General features: G+C 40.6%; 1 non-coding gene across 1 annotated transcript; it reads left to right on the forward strand.

The window, feature by feature from the left end:
* Window positions 1-103, forward strand: LOC121100238. The gene has a single exon (XR_005831994.1). It is a non-coding gene; the product is annotated as a U6 spliceosomal RNA (small nuclear RNA).
* Window positions 104-5,676: the final 5,573 nt, after the last annotated feature.

Consider the following 5,676-nt stretch of genomic DNA (forward strand, 5'->3'; position numbering starts at 1 on the left):
TTGCTTTAGCAGCACATATACTAAAATTGGAATGATACAGAGAAGATTAGCATGGCCCCTGCGCAAGGATGACATGCACATTCATGAAGTGCCCCATATTTAATAAAAAAAAAAAAAAAGAAAGAAAGAAAGAAAGAAAGAAAGAAAGAAAGAAAGAAAGAAAAAGAAAGAAAGAGAAAGAGTACAGATTCGACTTAATTTCTGGGGAATGGAAGGTATTGAGTCAGGACTTTAAAAATCTTTGTGTGTATTGGTAGTGGCAATAAAGATATCCTAGATCCTTGTAAAATTAAAATGGTGGCTGAGAATAAAGCTCTTTGAGTTGAATTCTAGGTCTTTTTCATATCCAAACACATATTGGCCTTAGGACACCTGTGTGGCTCAGTTGGTTAAGTGTCTGCCTTTGGCTCAGGTCATGATCCCAGAATCCTGGGATCAGTCCTTCATCAGGCTCGCTGCTCAGTGGGGAGCCTGCCTCTCCCTCTCCCTGCCACTCCCTCTGCTTGTGCTCACTCTCTCTCTCTGACAAAGTAAATAAATAAAATCTTTTTAAAAAACCATACTGGCCTCTGATAAATTTATGTCATGTAAATGGCTTTTTTGGAGAGTACTTAAGCTTAGTATAAGTGATAACCTATTTCTTTTTTCCCTAGAAACCAGATTGTCTCTTTACATTGGCAAACCTACCAACTCCCTCAAGGTAAAAGGTTCTAGTATAGCAGGGGGCAAAGGGGACAGCGTGAACGCTGGAGTCAGTGGGACCTGGGTTTGCATGCCTGCTCCACCATTTCCATTTGCAACACTGTGCAGTCACACGACCTCTCTTAGTTTCCTCCTCTACCAAATAGGGATAAAAATGCCTGTTTGGAGGGCATCTGGCTGGCTCAGTTGGTAGAACATGTGAGTCTTGATCTCCAGGTGTATAGGGATTTACTTAAAAAAAAAGATGTCTGGGTTACCTGGGTGGTTCCATTGGTTAAGCGTCTGCCATCAGCTCAGGTCATGATCCCAGGGTCCTGGAATCAAGCCCCACATCAGGCTCCCTGCTCAGGCTCCCTGCTAGGCTGGGAATCTGCCTCTCCCTCTGCCACTCCCCCAGCTTGTGCTCTCTCTCTCTCTGTCAAAGAAATAAATAAAATCGTTAAAAAATAATAAAAAATACCTATTTTGTAAGGTTATTTTGAGAACAATAGCATATTGAAGTAATGAAAACTTCTAATAGTGGGCCTCAGTTGGTTAAGCATCTGCCTTTGGCTTAGGTCATGATCCCAGGGTCCTAGAATGGAGTCCTGCGTGGGGCTCCCTGTTCAGCAGGGAATCTGCTTCTCCCTCTGCCTCTCCCCCTACCTCTCAAATAAATAAATAAATAAAATCTTTGAAAAAAAGAAAAGAAAAAAGAAAACCTCTAACAGTACCTGGCACATTGTAGGAAATCAATAAAAAGTAACTGTGTAAGATCCATTTCTGTTTATTTACACTTAAAGAAAACAAACATCAAAGTGGAAAAACAAGCCTTGTATTTCAAAAAAATGTGTAAGAACTACTTAATTTGCCATTAGCAAAGGACAATATGGTTTTTGGAAAATTTTACTTGAAGATTTAGAAGTCCAGAATTTGGCTTTTACAGTATTGGGTTCAATATGTTTACTTTGTGGTTCTTAGTTTTACTAAGTTTTTACTAAGAACTAAGTTACCATCAAAGCAATAATCTGTTTAAAAGATACTAACATAGTCTTCCCATGTATTCCAAATTATCTCAATATGTGGATTGGGATATAGTTTCCTTCTGATATGAATCTATGAATATATGTCCTTTTTCAGTTTCCCAATTTGTAATAGTCTTTGCACCTACGAATTGCTATAAAATTCAACAAGAATATTTAGGAGGTACAAGGTTTAAGATTCCCCTCCCCCAGGGACCCTCAATAGTCTTTTTTTTTTTTTAAGATTTTATTTATTCATTTGACAGAGACACAGCAAGAGAGGGAACACAAGCAGGGGGAGTGGGAGAAGGAGAAGCAGGCTTCCCACTGAGCAGGGAGCCTGATGTGGGGCTTAATCCCAGGACCCTGGGATCATGACCTGAACCAAGGGCAGATGCTTAATGACTGAGCCACCCAAGCATACCCTCAATAGTCTCAACATACGAGGACATAAACATAGTGGTCATAAAACAACCTGACTAGTTTTTTAATAGCAAATATGCCAAAATTAAAATACCACAAGTATGATCACCTTTAAAGGAATCACTTTGGGAAGCTGTTTAGCTGTTGAAGAATATCATGATTCCTCAACATCTTTTTGTGACTCCAACATTTTTTGTGACTTCAGAAGCTGGTACATTCTTTTCCATATCCCTGATCATAATAAATATATCCTTTAAGAATAAATTTGATTTTTTTTTTTCTGCAAAGAGTCAAAAGTTACTTAGGACCAATTCTGATGAATTAAGTGATCAAGATAGTAATATCTTCTTTGCTAAAAGATGAAATATGACTATAAGACACTATTACTCATAGTCTGACTTGGAATTAATGGCATAACTTTGGAATAAAAGTATAAACTTATTCCAGAATTTAAAGGACAAGATTCATTTGGGTATGTAAATGCACTCAGATACCCACTGTGTGCTGCAAAAGCCATTAAGTACTTTTTATTTCATACTTTCTTAAGCAGCAGAAGCTACCTCTCCTGCTTCTGGCTGCCAGGCCACAAAGCAGTAAGAACACACCAGTGCCTTTATCTCCTAGATGGGAAGGAGAAAGAAGGCAGAGCAGAAAAGGTATTCAAAGAAGTAATGGCTGAGAAATTCCTGTATTTAGCAAAAATCTAGAGATTTGAGAAGTTGAGTGACTTCTTCATAGTACAAATCCAACGAAATCCACACAAGACAAATCCTAGTCCTAGTCAAACTTCCAGACACACACACACACACACACACACACACACACACACACAATCCTGAAAGCAGCCAAAGAGAAATACCACATTACGGGTAGGGTAAAAACAATGTGAATGATAGCAAATTTCTCATTGAAACCATGTGAGCCAGAAGGAAGTGGCAAAACAGTTTTCACGTGCTGAAGGAAAAAACTGTTGACCCAGAACTCTCCATCCAGGGAAAATAACCTTCAGGAATGAAGGGAAAGGGGACTGTGGTTTTTGAGATTTGGAGTACAACAGCCAATCTGGGAGTTTTTCCTTGGGAAGTTGAGAGTAAACAGTAAGATCAGGAGAAATAATTTGGGGAAGCAGGGAGTACATGGGGGAGTAGAGACTCTTCCTTGGGGAACTGATCTAAGGGTTTAGAGAGGGCTTAGAGAATCAGACAATCTTCGGGTATCTCGAGAAGTTCTTTGTAAACCCCACTTACACAATGATACTCTTATCAGCCTGGATCCTCCAAGGGCTCAGAGATTATCTCCTAGGGGCCACTTAAGGGCCAGTCTTTGCAAGGTACGGAGTTTGTACAAGCCTGCTGAGCTGACCCTTTATTTGACATAGAGCAACCAAGTGCAATGTCTGGACTTTGTCTGGATCTTGATTTGAAAAAAGCCACTGTAAGACAAAGCAAAACAACAACTTTTGTCTTTCAACAGTTTATTAAGGTATAATTGACATACAATAAATTGCATATACGCAAATTGTACTGTTTGATTAATTTTGATATATGCTGCATACACCTGTGAAACCATCATGACAATCATTCCAATTTTAGTATATGTGCTACCAAAAGAGCATACCATCAGCACAATCAAAATTATGATCATATTCTTCAGCCCCAAGAGTTTCTTCTTGTCCCTCTGGAATCCCTCCCTCTGGCCTATCCCTGTTCTCCCTATCCCAACTGATCACTTATCTTCTATTACTAAGTTTGTGTCTTTTAGAATTGTATATAAGTGGAATAACATAAAAAAGTAAATGGGGGGGTGCCTGGGTGGCTCAGTCTAGTACATAATAATAATATATCTATTTTTTATAGAAAAAAATGATGTTTGAGATTCTTTGAGATTCACTCCTACAGAGGTGGGGTGGAGGGTGAGAAATGAAATAAGACTGGCAAGATATCTATAACTGCTGAAGCTGGGTAATAAGTACAGGAGGGTTTATTTATTTTTATTTATTTATTTGTTTATTTTTAAGTAGGCTCCACACCCCGTGTGGGCCTTGAACGCACCACCCTGAGATCCAGAGTCAGATGCTCTACTGACTGAGCCACCCAGGCACCCCAAGTACAGGAAGGTTTATTATAATATTTCTTCTACTTTGACATATGTTTCAAATTTTCTGTAATTAGAGTGTTTAAATAAAAGACCAAGGGAGAACTTGAAGGATTTTAAAGATTGGAGTGAGATCGTATTTGTGATTTAGTAACATGACTCTGGCTGCAGTATGAAAAATGGCTTCAAGTGGGTCAAGAATGAAGACAGTGACTGTTTTTTGAGCTGTTAAGGTCATCCAGGGAAGAGATGATTGTGGCGTGAAGTAAGTTAGTGGTAATGGGATGGAGTGAAGTGGATAGATTGAAGAAATGGACTATCTGAATCTGAAAGTTGGGAGAAAGGAATCCAGAATACCACTTCATTGGCTTGGGCCAAAGTGGGCAGGGTGGCACCATTGACCTAGATAGAGATCACTGGAAAATGAACAGGTCCCAGGGGAAGAAAGAAGACGGTTTGAAGAGGCCTTCGGTCAAACTAGTGCGTTGGTGTTATCATAGTATCTGGGCCAGATACCTCTGTTATCTGGGCCAGCACTGAGTGAATAGATGACAGCAAGATACTTAAATAATCATTATTTAGCAAACGGTACAGGGGTAGAAAAGGTAGATAAAGGAAATGTCACTTGAAAAATATGCTTGGAGGGAAAAAAAAAAGAAAAGAAAAATATGCTTGGAGGCAGGATTATAACAGAAAAACCTCCTAAATTCACATTAAGTAAACCGGGCATGGAACATAATTCTCTTCATCTAACTGTAGTGTTACGGGATTTCTTCTCCTTCAGTGCCTGCGGGTCTTGGACAAAACACTTTGACGAATGTAGAGTGGTGGGCAGCCAAGCAAAGTTTACTGAAGGATAGTAAAGTTTATTGAGCGATAGTACAAAGCTCCCCAAGAGAGAGGGGACCAGAGAAGGTTGCCAATTTGGCTTTTAGATCTAGGGGTTTCTATGGGCTTGTGGGCAGGCTGTTTTAATCTGATTAACCCTCCCCGCACCTGTCACCCAATCAGGTTTTTGTCATCTACCTATCACATGGGAAAGGGTGGAGGGCTCCTTCCAGGGTGGTGTAAGATCCTTTTAAGGGTGGTTTCCTCCTAGGGCGGGGGGCTCCCTTGTCCCTGCCTGCTTTTCTTCTAACTATGCTTCATTAGTAGCTCGTAAAGAGGGGGGAAGGAAATACATTTTTCGGTTGAAATTGCAAGGTGACAATGGAGATTCTAATTTTTAAAAGAAGATTTTATTTATTAGAGAGAGAGCAAGAGCTGTGCGAGGGGCAGAGGGAAAGGCCAACTCCCCGCTGGGCAGGGAGCCCAAAGTGGGGCCGGATCTCCGGGCTTCCGGATCATGACCCCAACGGAAGGCAGAAGCTCAACCGAGCCTCCCCCGCGCCCCAGAAAATGGATTTCTGAGTGGGAATGTGCGGACAAAGGGCGGGGGGGGGGGGGGGAAGTAAAG

This window comes from Ursus maritimus, unplaced genomic scaffold (assembly GCF_017311325.1).
Source record: "Ursus maritimus isolate PB19 unplaced genomic scaffold, ASM1731132v1 scaffold_35, whole genome shotgun sequence".
NCBI lineage: Eukaryota > Metazoa > Chordata > Mammalia > Carnivora > Ursidae > Ursus > Ursus maritimus.